The following is a 14,900-nucleotide window of genomic DNA, read 5'->3' on the forward strand; positions in this document are numbered from 1 at the left end:
AAATCGTTTCAGTGGCCCATCAGGATGTGCACGATCTGTGCTGTCACCTCCAAACCCTCTTCTCCTCCAACTCTCTTCCACACTCAACTTGCTCCAGACTCATGGGTCTCTTGGATGTCCCTTAAGACACAGTCCACCCTCAGGACCTTTGCACAGACTGTGCCCTCTGCCTGGTAAGCTCTTTCTCTAAATATCTGCCTTCTTCCCTTCCGAATGAACATTCATGCATGTCAGTCGTGTCTGACTCTTTGCAACCGCATGGACTGTAGCCCGCCAGTCTCCTCTGCCCATGGGATTTTCCGAGCAAGAATACTGGAGTGGGTTGCCATTTCCTTCTCCAGGGAATCTTTCTGACCCGGGGGTTGAACCCATGTGTTTGGCATTTCCTGCACTGGTGGGCAGATTCTTTACCACCTGGGATTCCCCCTTTCCTTCTGCTCTCTGCTTAAATGTCACTTCCTCAGAGAAGCCTGGTGGCTCAGATGGTAAAGAATCTGCCTGCAATGCGAGATATCTTGGTTTGATCCCTGGGTTGGGAAGATCCCCCAGAGAAGGAAATGGCAACCTACTCCAGTATTCTTGACTGGAAAATCTATGGACAGAGGAGCCTGGTGGGTTACAGTTCATGGGATTGCAAAGAGTCGGCCACAACCAAGCAACTAACAATTTCACTTTCAGAGAGGCCTTTCTCCTTTCCTTATCTCACTAGATTGTTTCTCCATAGGAAACATATATCACATAAAAAGCCCCCTTAAATTATGGGCTGCAGGCTTCCCTGGTAGCTCAGTAGTGAAGAATCCCACCTGCCAATGCAGGAGACATGAGTTTGACCTCTGTTCTAGAAGATCCTGCATGCCATGGCGTGCCTAAGCCCTTGCACCACAACTATTGAGCCTGTGCTCTGGAGCCTGGGAACTGCAACTACTGAAGCCTGTGTGCCCTATAGCCTGTGCTCTGTAACAAGAGAAGCCACTGCAAAGATAAGCTCATGCTCTAGAGAATAGCCCTCTGCTCCCCACAACTAGAGAAAAAGTCTGCACAGTAACGAAGACCCAGCATAGACAAAATAAATAAATAAATAAAATTATATAAAAATTATATTATATATATAATAAATATATATTAATATATATATTAAAAGCTGCTAATCACTTCCTTTTTTTTTTTTTTTTTTAAATAATACCCAGAGATCAGGAATGTGCTCTGTTTTATTCACTGTAGAACAACACCTGGTACTCTCTGGGGACTTTTTAAAGTATTTCTTTACTTTTAAAAATTTATTATATTATTCTTATTTTATTTATTTTTATGTTTTGGTTGTGCTTCACAGGATATGGGATCTTAGTTCCCTGACCATCGATCAAACCTGCTCCCCTTGCATTGGAAGTGCAGAGTCTTAACCACTGGACTGCTAGGGAAATGCCGAACTTGTTTGTTGAATAAACGTATGCTCTCTGCCAGCTGGGACTGGGAAAGAGGCATGGAATGAATAAGAATGTCTCCTTGCTTGGGGTTCAGTCCTGTCCAGAGGGAGATAGTCACTAAACAGACCATTTCAAGAATAATTTTGCTGTGACTGAAGATGCAGAGGAGCTATGGCTGCCTTGAGTATGACTTTGAACTGAAGACAGAAGCTGGGGAAGCCCTCAGAGCTGAGACCTAAAGGATGAATAGTAGTTGGCTGAGCAGGTGAGAAGGAGCAGAATTCTAGGCGGAAGGAACAGCATGTGCACAGGTTTTGGGTGGGAGATGGCCTTGGTGAGTTTGGTGAAAAACAGTCTCAAGTGACTGGTGTGTGGACTATGAGCAAGAAAGTGGTGAGTGATGAGTTGCAAAGGGTGGTTTGCTCCCTTATTCACCCAGAACGCCTGAACTGCTCTCATCTTGGCTTCAGATCTCCCCAGGTCTCTGTCCCCTATGTTGTGTCCTGGGAGGCTGACTGCTAAGGACCACTCAATCAGCTCTTTTGCCTTGTGACTTGCAGATGGGTTCAACCAATGGGGAGCCACAGCAGGCATGGGAGGGGGGGAGGAGAGCGAGGTCAGTGTATTTGTACCTCATCCCCTTTCCCATGTAGTTTGTGCAGGCAGGCGGTGGCTCTTGGCCAAAGGTTCATGACTCCTGCCAAGCAGTCCTTTCCACATAGCCTGATCTGGTCCAAGTTGTAGTCACCACTTACTCCTTGGCTCCAGTCTTAGGGGTGGTAATGGTTCCTGGCTGTCACCAGGAACCATTCTGGGGTGCTGTATTATCCATTTGAAAATAGTGCTTTTATTAAACCCTTTTCAAATTACCCCATTTGAGTGCTCTGTTTTGGAACTCTCTTTTTTTTAAGACTGAGGTTAAATTCACACAATATAAAGTTAACCTCAATCAAATCCCTTATGATTATACAGTGGCAGTGACGAATAGATTCAAGGGATTAGGTCTGGTAGTCACAGTGCCTGAAGAACTGTGGACAGAGGTTTGTAACACTGTACAGGAGACAGTGACCAAAGCCATGCCCCAAAAAAGAGAAATGCAAGAAGGCAAAGTGGTTGTCAGAGGAGGCCTAACAAACAGCTGAGAAAGGAAGAGACCTGAAGGCAAAGGAGAAAGGGAAGATATAGTCAACTGAACAGAGAGTTCCAGAGAACAGCAAGCAGAGATAAGAAGGCCTCCTTAAGTGAACAATGCAAATAAATAGAAGAAAAGAAGAGAGTTGGAAGGCCTAGAGATCTCTTCAAGAAAATTGGAGTTAGCAAGGGAACATATCATGCAAGGATGGGCACGATAAAGGACTGAAATGGTAAGGGCCTAACAGAAGCAGATAAGATTAGAAGAGGTGGCAAGAACACCCAGAAGAATTATACAAAAAAGATCTTAATGACCCGGAAAACCAGCATGGTGTGGTGACTCACCTAGAACTGGACATCATGGAGTGTGAAGTCAAGTGGGCCACAAGAAGCACTGCTACAAAGAAAGCTAGTGGAAATGATGGAATTCCGGTTGAGCTATTTAACATCCTAAATGATGATGCTGTTAAAGTGCTGCAGTCAATATGCCAGCAAATTTGGAAAACCCAGCAGTGGCCACAGGACTGGAAAAGGTCAGTCTTCATTCCAATCCCAAAGAAGGGCAATGCCAAAGAATGTTCATACCATCCACAATTATACTCATTTCACATGCCTGTAAGGTTATGCTCAAAATCCTTCAAGTTAAGCTTCAGCAGTATGTAAACCAAGAACTTCCAGAGGTATAAACTGGGTTTAGAAAAGGCAGAGGAAACACAAATCAAATTGCTAACATTCATTAGATCACAGAGAAAGCAAGGGAATTCCAGAAAAACCATCTACTTCTGCTTTATTGACTACACTAAAGCCTCTGACTCTTAAAGAGATGGCAATATCAGACCATCTTACCTGTGTCCTGAGAAACCTGTATGCAGGTCAAGAAGTAACTTACAACTGGACATGAAACAGCAGCATGGTTCAAGATTGGGAAAGGAGTATTTCAAGGCTGTATATTGTCACCCTGCTTATTTAACTTATATGCAGAGTACATCGTGGGAAATGCCAGGCTCAATGAATCACAAGCTGGAATCAAGATTTCCAGGAGAAAGATCAACAACCTCAGATATGTGGATGATACCACTCTAATGGCAGAAAGTGAAGAGGAACTAAAGAGCCTCTTAATGAGGGTGAAAGAGGACCGTGAAAAAGCTGGCTTAAAACTCAACATTCAAAAACCTAAGATCATGGCATCTGGTCCCATCACTTCATGGCAAATAGAAGGGGAAAAAGTGGAAACAGTGACAGATTTTATTTTCTTGGGCTCCAAAACCACTTCAAATGGTGACTGCAGCCATGAAATTAAAAGACACTGCTCCTTGGAAGGAAAGCTATGACAAAGCTAGACAGTATATTAAAAAGCAGAGATATCACTTTGCCAACAAAGGTCTGTCTAGTCAAAGCTATGGTTTTTCCAGTAGTCATGTACAGATGTGAGAGTTGGACCATAAAGAAAGCTGAGTGTCAAAGAATAGATGCTTTAAACTGTGGTGCTGGAGAAGACTCTTGAGAGTCTCTTGGATAGCAAGGAGATCAAACCAGTCAGTCCTAAAGGAAATCAACCCTTCATTGGAAGGACTGATGCTGAAGCTGCAGCTCCAATACTTTGGCCACCTGATGCGAAGAACTGACTCACTGGAAAAGACCCTGATGTTGGGAAAGATTGAGGGCAGGAGGAGAAGGGGGAGGAGGAGGATGAGATGGTGAGACATCATCACTGACTCAATGAACATGAGTTTGAGCACATTCCAGGAGATAATGCAGGAGAGGAAAGCCTGGCATGCTGCAGCCTATGGGTTCACAAGGAGTCGGACATGACTTAGCTAGTAAACAATAACAATAAAAATTAATCATTTAAAAATGTACAATTCAGTGGCCATAGCATGTTCACAAATATTGTGAATCTAGTTCCAAAATTTTTCATCACCCCAAAAGGAGGTCTTATATCCATCCCTTCCTTGGTATTGGCTCCTTCTTGCCGCTCCACCAAGCCCCCAGTAACCACTAATCAACTTTCTGTCTATATGGATTTACCTATTCTTGGACATTTCATATAAGTGGAATCATACAGTGTATGGCCTTTCCTGTCTGACTCCTTTCATTTGGCATAATTGTTTCAAGGCTTATCACACTGTCAATGAATCAATGTTTCTTGATTACTTTTAAAAATTTTATTTATTTTTAATTGGAGAATAACCATAATATGGTGTTGGTTTCTGCCATATATCAGCATAAGTCTACATATGTCTCCTCCCTCTGGAGCCTCCTTCTTTCTTCCCACCCCATCCCACCCATCTAGGTTGTCACAGAGCCCTTGTTTGTGTTCCCTGAGTCATATAGCAAGTTCCCACTGGCTATCTATTTTACATATATTAGTGTACGTGTTCCATGCTACTCTCTCCATTTGTCCCACTCTCTCCTTCCTAGCTGAGTGACGCTCCATTGTACAAATGCTCCATAATTGTTTATCCATTCGTCCACTGATGGACATGTGGATTGTTGCCACCTCTTGGCTACTGTAAATAATGCTGCTATAAACATATATATTCATATGTCTGTTTGAGTCCCTGTTTTCAGTTCTTTTGCGCATATACTTAGGAGTGGAACTTAGTTCATATGGTAATTTTATTCCTGTAAAAAGGAATGACCAAACTTTTTCCGTGGTGGCTGCATCATCTTACAGCAGTCCATGAGGAGAGCTCTCTTCTTTTCATCTCTGTCCCTTAAAGTCTGCTGTGGGCTTCTGGAGCCCCCAGGAAAAGCCCTTCCCCATACCAAGCCACGCTCCACCTTTACTCACTTCCAGGTGTCTTTCTGGTACCATCTCCCTAGTCCGATCATCGCCTCCACTTCCTCCCCTCCTACTCTGACCTCAGCCTGTTGAGCCCGGCTGAGGACTCTGGTGACTTGGTAACCACACGGTCCTGACTCTTGTTAGTGCCTGGGCTTCTTGACCTCTGGCACAGATGCTGCTGCTTCTTACCTGGCTTCCTCCACCTTCCTGATGTGACCTATCTCCACCTCCAGCTCCATGCCTCTGCCTGTCCTCTTTCTAAACACAGCTGTGATCAACACTTCTTCCCATTCTCTTCTCAGTCCAACTGCTGGAGTAACATCACTGACACATTGCGTTGGCATCTGTTGTCCCAATACAGGTGAGTCACAGACACACTGCTCATGGTAGTTCTAGCTGTCTCCTGGGTGTCTGTATGCACGACCAACAGGTCTTTTTTAGACTCAAGGTAAGTCAGGGTGTCTCAACCTTGGCACTGCTGACATCTGGGGCCACATCATTCTCTGCTGTGGGGGACATCCTTTGCATCATAGGATGCTGAACAGTGTCCCTGGTGTCCACCCACTAGATTGATCCCTGCAGCGCTTCTCACTCTGCAGTCTGACAACCCAAAGTGTCTTCAGACATTGCCAAATGTTCTCTGGGGGAACAGTATGTCCCAGTTGAGAACTGCTAGGATAGCCCAAATCAAACCTGAAACTTGTGCTGACATTTGTCCAGCCCATGCTCTGTACCAAGTATGGGGCTGAGGATCCCGCAAACACCGTCTAATCTCCTGGTCATTGCCTCTATTTTATCTGTCCAGGGATGGATGACCACAGGGATCATGTGACTTGCCTGAGGTCACACAGCCAGGAAGCCTCCTCTCAGTGATTCCGCATCCCCAGGCCTCTCAGCTTGCTCCTCCTTCCTTGTCTCCACTCTCAGGACAGAAAAGCTGGGCTGACACCCTCTCCTCCTCACTTCCCTAGAAACTCACACCCAGCGAGGCACCAAGGAGGACATCCACCAGTGATGGCCTTGAGAGGTGGGATGGGGTGGGAATTGGGAGGGAGGCTCAGGAGTGAGGGCATGTACATATACCTATGACTGATTCATGTTGACTTATGGTAGAAACCAACACAATACTGTAAAGTGATTATCCTCCAATTAAAAGTAAAATTAAATAAAAAAAGAAAAAGCTCCAATGTGCTTTAAAACAAACCAAGTGGGAATTTCCTGCTGGTCCAGTGGTTAGGACTCCACACTGTCACTGCCAAGGGCTGAGGTTCAATCCCTGGTCAGGGAGCTAAAATCACACAAGCCACAGAGCACAGCCAAAAAAAGAAAAAAAAAAAAAAATTAAGATTAAAAACAATAGCAACAATAACCAGGGCTTCCTTGGTGGCCCCCTGGCAAAGAATCTGCCTGCCAATGCAGTAGACAAGTGTTTGTTTCCTGATCCGGGAACACCCCACATGCCACGGAGCAACTAAGCCTGTGCCACACAATTGCTAGACCACGCTCTAGAACCCGGGAGCCATAACTACTGAAGCCGGAGTGCCTACAGCCTGGGCTCCACAATGGGAGAAGATGCCACAATGAGAAGCCTGTGTCAAATAGTGAGAGAGTAGCACCCCTGGACTGCAACTAGAGAAAAACCTATGCAGCAATGAAGACCCAGCACAACCAAAATAAGTAAATAAACATTAACAAAACGAGACAAAACAACCAATGGGCTTCTTCTCTGGTCCAGTACCATCTACGGCTCCCCACTGCTCACCAGGTCAACCCTTAGGCACTCGGACTGGATGCCTCCAGCCTCCCTGTCTCACATCCCAAGGCCAGGGAAAGCCACCTGCCCAGCCACCTCCTCTGGTGTCTCTGTGCTGGAGCCCCACCCCCTCTCCTGCTGAAATCCAACCTCTCCCTGAAGTCCTAGCTCAGATGTCACATCCCTCACGTTGCCTCCTCTGGCCTCCCTTCTGCCTCCTCCTAGCAGCAAAGCTTCAATTATTTGTATGTCCTCTCCTTCACCTCGAAACACTACCCCCTCCCACTCTCGCCACCTACTGAGAACTTCATGAAATTGACAGAGAAAGAAATCAGCCACGATTACCACCCGCTGGGGCAAGTGGGGCATCTTACATTTGTTCTAGAATTCTCTCCTTCAACTTCTGAGCCCTCTGCCTCTTTCTGGAATTTGGGAAAGACCAGTGCCCTCATTTTTCCAAAACTCAAATTCAGGGATTTCAGCCTCCTCCTCTGTCCTTATCTTAATCCAGACAGATGGTTTTGGATTCTGAAATTTCAGCCATTCACAATCACCTGTCACATTTTTGCCCTGACTAGGTCTTACCTTTCTGTTACTTAATAGTTTTCTCTCAGTGCTCTTCCTTTTAAGCCTTATTTATTTTAAGCAAAATTCATATTGCTGTTATTACACCCATGAGACTGGGGATTTAATGTTCAGGCCAAGTGTATTTTTTCTTCTACATATGAAAACAAATCTCTCATTTAATATAAATATATAAAACAGAAAATGAATAGAAAATGTTCCTCTGTGTGACATATAAAATTACCAGGCTTGAGTTCAGGTTCTGCTTCAGCATAAGCCACCTGTTCTCCTTGCTTGGCCCTGCAACAAACCTTTCTCTGCCCAAAATAAAACAAAATAAATAAAATTAAGACTAGTACACTGAATAGCTAAGGATACTTGTATCATGCTTTGGAAACCAGTCAGAGTATTTTCTGTAAGGTTCAGACTTGTACAAATTCATTCATTCATTCACTGAAAATGTATTCTTTTCCTAGCTTGATTTAGGTATAATTGACAAATAAAACTTGTGTATATTCAGGATGTTCAATGTGATTTGACATTTATTCTCATTATTCAGATTTTAGCTGGAAAACTGATACCTAACCTCATATAGTAGAGCCCTTTTACCTCATGGCAAAACCCTGTGTTACATCCCTTTACTGGTGGAAATGTCTGTGTCTACATGGAATCTCAGTTCCATGAGGACAGATATTTGGTCTGTTTTTATTCTCTGCTATATTCCCAGCTCTAAAACAATGTTTAGGGCACAGTGGGTGCTTCACCATTGTATGGACTAATTCTGAGCCAACAGCTGCTCAGCTCAGCACTGGCTAGTCTTGGGGGGTCACTCTTAGGAAGACCCCAATCTCAAGGAGAGACAGAGCCAGGCTAAAGCAGGACTTGCCCATGGACCGGGTAGGGAAGTCTTGGCTTTCTCTGAACCAGGATGTGGAATTAGCAATCAGGATTTGCTGGTGAGGGAGAAGGCTGGAAGCTTCCCCGTGGTTAATAATAGCAGACAGCGCTTACGTAGTACTTACTGTAGCTAAAAAACAAAAGTGCTCCTTGCACCTTGAAACAGGGTTTCTCAACCTGGGCCTTGTTGACTTTCTCTGCTGTGAGAGGCTCTCCTGTGTGGGCATCATAGAGTGTTTAGCAGCATCCCTGGCCTCTACACACAAGATGCCAATAGTACCCCAGCTCCCAGATGTGATGATCAAACGTATCTCCAGACATTTCCAGAGGTGTCTAGGGAGCAGGGGTGGGAGGTATGGTGGCAGAATCGCCTTGGGTGAGAACAGCTTCCCTAAGGCATTCTGACAACTCCTGAGGTGGACATATAGTAAGTGAAGAAGCCATTTGAACTCTCTGCCTTCAGAGTCCACACCCTAACCACTGTGCTACACAGCTTTGCATTTGACCTTGACCCCTGGCTCTGTCTTCTGAGAGTCCAGCACTGCTCTGGGCCTGCTCCATCTCTTGGTCCTTCTACCAGGCTAACCAGACCTCCTGCCTCATCAGCCCCCTGAGCCGGGACTGGCTCACCTGCCCTTCACTAAGTCTGTAACTGCATCCAGAACTTATTTTTTTTTGGTAAATCAAAAGTCTTCAGAATGGTGGTCCTCCAGGGGAAGAAATCTGAACGTCTTTGCCCTTTCTTCAATTTCTTTATGGTTTACTATAGTTTTAACTCTGGAGCTCATTAAGAGGGGACCATTATTTTCTCATAGCTTCAGGCTTCTCTGTTTGACCTGGCCCTTGCCTGAATCTGGACAGTCTTGAGGGGAGATGTCTCCCCTCAAGCCTGAAGCCTATGCCTCAGGTTTCCTAGATGGCCCTGAAATAAAAGCTTGGGTCTTTGTTCTCCAGGGTTTTTTTCTCCCTCCTTTGACAGACAGTTTTGGGCATCCGGTATGTGCAAGGTCATTTGCTTTGCCCTGGGAAGACCATGGGGAGCTGGAGGCCAGCTGTGAGTCCTCCTACCTGCCTGCCCTCTTGCCGAGGTCAGGCAATGGTATCTGCCTCATGTCTGGAGACTGGCTGACTCTGCTGGGCACATCTGGAGCAGGTGGGCTGGCCAAGGACAGCATCCTAGCTGGAGGGGTCAGGGTGGCTGGCAGGAGATGGCTGAAGTGGGAGGAGCAGAAAAAGAGTCTGTGGTGCTTGTTGAATTTGGAAATCCTCCTGGTTGCAGAGCCACAGGTGGGTGGATTGGACCTGAGATCCAGAGGGAGCAGGAGAGCTGGCTCCCAAGGGCTGTTGGAGTTTGAGAATTTCTGGGGATCCCAGAGGAGGCTCCTGGGGGCCTGAGGGTGCTGGCTTAGGGACCCCTGTTCCAGCTTGGGAGCAGGCCCGGGATTGGGGGCCATGAGGGGTGCTGGTGTGGGAGATGGGTCCTAGAGAGTGGTCCAGAGGGGGATATAGGCGCCAAAGGCAGTCAGGGTGGCAGGAAGCCTGATGGTTTGGGGCCTCTGGGTATCTTAAGTCTGTCTCTTCACCTGTCTCTGTCTCTATCTCAGCATCTTGTTCTCCATCTTTCCACCTGTCACTGTCTCTCACTGGGGCCTCTGGGGTCTTTCCCTTTCTGCTCCTGTCCACGCCTCCATGTCTCCACGTCTCTCATTTTCTCCGGTCTCCGGGGGCCGCGCCTCGGTCCCCGCCCAGAGGCTGTTGAGATCGGGGGCGTGCCCGGGGCGGGCCTCCCGTCGCGGCCGGCCGGCGGGGCGGGTTAAAGGGCTGGGTTGCCCGACTGCGCGGTCAGAGCCCGAGGTTGCGGTTCAGGCAGATCCGGATCGAGGGCGGGAGGCCGAGATCCGCAGGGTGAGTGCGTGTGGGGAGGGGCGGGCTGTAACCTAAGAGCAGCGGCCTCCCAGCGCGGTAAGCCGAGGGGCACCAGCTCCCGGGCTGGTACCGCGGGCGCGAGGGGCTGCGCGCGGCGGCTGGCGGGGCACCGCGGGCCCCAGGGATCCCCAGGACCCAAGAGGGGACTGCCTGTAAGGCACTCGGGTGTGTGTGTGTGTATCCCCGACCGCCTCTGCATCTGTGCGAGGTTTCTCCTGTTGTGAGCCTAGGAGTCCTGGATACATGCTTCTCTCTGGGAGTCCATGCAGACCCAGGTCTTAAGAAGGCACTCCTCATCGGGTCATGGTAGACGGGTCCAAGTCCAGCCCTATGACGCCTCCTTAAGACTGATGGGGGTCACTGGGATTTCACTTCACCTTTTCTTAAAGGGAAGGCTGCATGCCGCTGATGAACTTTAGGCTTGTGGTCCTGCCTGGGTCACACACCTCGCAGGCATAGAGCCTCCAAGAGTCCCTCTATGAAAAGAGGATGCCTGCCTGGGTCCCCACAGTTGGCTGTGAGGATTGTGTGAGGTCCTGCCATTGTTCCCAGCTGATGTCTGTTGTATGATGAAGAGATAATGTTCCGTTGTGTCCCAGGGGTCTGAACCGGCCCACTTGGACCAGGGGATGGTTAGCCAGCTGGCAGGACCGCAAGGCAACTGAAGCCCATCAGCTGATAAGTCTCGGGCTGGAGGTAGGAGGGAAACAGTTGGGGAGCTGGGATTTGAACAAACCAGCCCTGGCTGACCCCAAAATCCTGGGTACTTTCCGATGGTTGCAGCCTCTCAGTATAGCCCAGCTTGGGTTTCCAAGCAGTAACGTTAGATCCAGACGAGTGTCCGGCCGTGACCTGAGTTTGTATCTGAGGAGGTGCTTGGATGACTCTGGGGACATTCAGAGAATGGGACCCCATTTCTCCTCCCTGTTAAGACTCGGGCATGGTTCTCTAAATCCTCGAATGGCAGGGTAACAATAATGAATGTGATGGCAGTACCAATAGCCATGAGAGATACCTTTGATCAAGAAGCACTGAGCTGAGCAGATTAAAAATTACAGAAATGTCATCTCAGCTCTAGGAGGTGGCTAATACGGTTCCTGTCTTTTGGATGAGGAAACTGAGGCTCCACTAGGTGTATGGACACTCCTGAGGTCACACAGCTAAGAGGCAGAGCGTCATGGAGTCCTTTTCAAGGTGCATATCCAAGTGTGGTTACTCTGGATGGGCAGAGACAATTGCAGCCCTGGAATGCTCTAGATTACTGGTGTCTTTTAAGCTCCTTTTTCTGTCAAGATTTCCTTTGGGCCAAAGTAACTGCAGGCAAACACCTACAATATGCCCAAAGCTGTGTTGAGATGCCCCGACTTCACACCCTGAACTTCCAACTTGGCCCTGCCCTTGTAATTGCCCCCCTGAATCTCTTTCTCTGAACCCAAGAAATATGGGGGTAGGCCCCCTTCCAGCTCATACCATCTGGGGCTTGGCACTTTGGAAAAATAAGAGTTGTGCCTGGGACAGCCCTTTGGCGTCGAGGGGGGTCACAGGGGCAGACCGTCTTGACTAAAGGCTGCGAGACGGGATGGAGAGCAGGGCTGGAATGTGAGGTATTGGGGCCAGTCAGTGTTGGGTGCTTGCCAGGCCACTTTGTGGGTGGGGGCAGAGGTAGGATGCGTAGTACCTGTAGGTCAAGGAGAGGCAGACATATGGTTTCTGGTGGGTCGGGGTCCACATTACTGCATTCCTTCTCAGGAGTCCGCAGGCCTTGTATGACGAGTCCCCGTTTGCAGGCTGGGCTAACCTGACAAACCAGCGCTCCATGGGCGTGGGCTGGCTTTGGAGCCAGTCACTGGCATCTTCAAGTTCAGATAATGACTGCCCAAGTAGGGTGGGTGGGGTCACCTCTGTCAGGGCAGGTCTGCTGAAGGGCCTTTCTTGGCTTCTGGAATGAGATTGGGGGCTGGTGCAGAGAGGGACAGGCGTGCCAGCTTCCCACATGGTCTTGAGAGTGTCAGCTTTGAATTTCTCTCACTTCCATAAAATGCTAATAGAAATAGGAATAATGGCTGAAATTTTGCATGCTGTGTGTCAAGCCTTATCTCACTGAAGTGTTCCAAACATCCTTAAGGGGTAGATCCTGTTATTATTAACCCATTTTACAGATTGGAAAATGGAAGCTGAGGATGGGGACTGGGCTCACCCCAGGCTGCTTACTTGGGGAGGGGCAGAGCTGTGATTTGAATCCAAAATGCATTTTGAAGGATAATGCAACCCCCTAACACCTCTTCATTTTATTTTTAATTTTTTTTAGTTGAAGTACAATATATATGCTGGAAAGGGCACATTCTAGAACTGGTGTGTCCTCACAGTGAACCCACACGTGTCACCAGCACCCATATTAAGAAAAGGAGTAGCTGCCTGCATTCCCAAATATGCTTCTCTGTTCTTTTTTGTATTCATTTTGATTATGGTTTATCATAGGATATTGAATATAGTTCACTGTGCTATCAATTAATTGTTCTTAAAAAATAGAGAGTTATATTTTTATTTATTTTTTTAAAATTTAACTTTATTTCTTTTTAAATGGAAGATAATTGCTTTACAATGTTGTGTTGGTTTCTGTGATACATCATCATGAGTCAGCCAAAGGGATACACATGTCCCTTCCCTCCTGAACCTCCCTCCCACCTCCCACCCCATCCCTACGCTCTAGGTTGTCACAGAGCACCAGGTTGAACACCCTGTTATATAGTAACTTCCCATTAGCTCTCTGTTTTACATTTGGTAGCATATATATTTCAATGCTCCCCTCCCAGTTCTAGACTTTACCTTTTAGAGCAGTGTTAGGTTTAAAGAAAAACTACCCAGAAAGTACAGAGCTCCCACACCTGCTCCCCCCGCCCCCTCACCGCCCAACTCCTTGTTATTAACATCTCCCATCAGCCTGGTGCATTTGTTACAGTTGATGAACCAATATAGAACATTATTACTAACCAAAGTCCAAAGTTTAAAGTAGAGTTCATTCTTTGGGTTGTACAACTCACTAATTTTCACAGTTAAATCATTTTTGAGTGGTCAGTGTGTGCTCAGTTCAGTTCAGTTCAGCTGCTCAGTCATCTCTGACTCTTTGCGACCCCATTGACTGCAGCACGCCAGGCTTCCCCGTCCATCACCAGCTCCTGGAGTCCACCCAAACTCATGTCCATTGAGTCGGTCATGCCACCCAACCATCTCATCCTCTGTCATCCCCTTCTCCTTCTGACTTCAACCTTTCCCAGTATCAGGGTCTTTTCAAATGAGTCAGCTCTTCACATCAGGTGCCAAAGTATTGGAGTTTCAACTTCAGCATCAGTCCTTCCAATGAATATTCATGACTGATTTCATTTAAGATGGACTGGTTGGATCTCCTTGCAGTCCAAGGGACTCTCAAGAGTCTGCTCCAACACCACAGTTCAAAAGTGTCCATTCTTCGGTGCTCAGCTTTCTTTATATTCCAACTCTCACATGCATACATGACTACTGAAAAAATCATAGCTTTGACTAGATGGACCTTTTTTGGCAAAGTAATGTCTCTGCTTTTTAATATGCTGTCTAGGTTGGTCATAACGTTTCTTCCAAGGAGCAACTGTCTTAATTTCATGGCTGCAGTCACCATCTACAGTGATTTTGAAGCCCAAAAAGATAAAGTTTGTCACTGTTTCCATTGTTTCCCCATCTATTTGCCATGAAGTGATGGGACCAGATGCCATGATCTTAGCTTTCTGAATGTTGAGTTTTAAGCTAACTTTTTCACTGTCCTCTTTCACTTTCATCAAGAGGCTCTTTAGTTCTTCTTTGCTTTTGGCCATAAGGGTGGTGTCATCTGCATATCTGAGGTTATTGATATTTCTCCCAGCAATCTTGATTCCAGCTTGTACTTCTTCCAGCCCAGCGTTTCTCATGATGTACTCTGCATATAAGTTAAATAAGCAGGGTGACAATATACAGCCTTGACATACTCCTTTCCCTATTTGGAACCAGTCTGTTGTTCCATGTCCAGTTCTAACTGTTGCTTCCTGACCTGCATACAGATTTCTCAGGAGGCAGGTCAGGTGGTCTGGTATTCCCATCTCTTTCAGAATTTTCCAGTTTGTTGGAAAGTCAAAGGCTTTGGCATAAAGCCTCTCAATAAAGCAGAAGTAGATGTTTACTTCTACTACTGCTACTTCAATATGTGCTCAGGGTATAGAAAATCAAAAAGTCCCCCAAAATTGGAGAGGGAAAGGTAAGTCTCTCTTCCAGTCCTACTCCCAGTTCTTCCAGTTTCCTTCCAGAGGGGGCCACCATGACAAATTTCTCATGGGCCCTCAAACTTTTTATTGCACTTAAAAAATTGAGGCAAAATGCATCTAATATAAAACAACTAAAAATATTTTTGTTT

The 14,900-nt window shown here is 46.7% G+C and overlaps 1 protein-coding gene across 1 annotated transcript in view; it reads left to right on the plus strand.

Annotated features, from left to right (window-relative positions):
* The first annotated feature begins 10,341 nt into the window (after window positions 1–10,341).
* Window positions 10,342–14,900, plus strand: part of LOC122440649 (cytochrome P450 4F22) — a 36,776-nt gene continuing 32,217 nt past the window's right edge. The window contains exon 1 of the mRNA XM_043467149.1: window positions 10,342–10,462. The gene's annotated coding sequence lies outside the window, so the exon portion shown is untranslated. The remainder of the gene's footprint in view (window positions 10,463–14,900) is intronic.

This window comes from Cervus canadensis, chromosome 4 (genome assembly GCF_019320065.1).
Source record: "Cervus canadensis isolate Bull #8, Minnesota chromosome 4, ASM1932006v1, whole genome shotgun sequence".
In the NCBI taxonomy this organism is placed as follows: domain Eukaryota; kingdom Metazoa; phylum Chordata; class Mammalia; order Artiodactyla; family Cervidae; genus Cervus; species Cervus canadensis.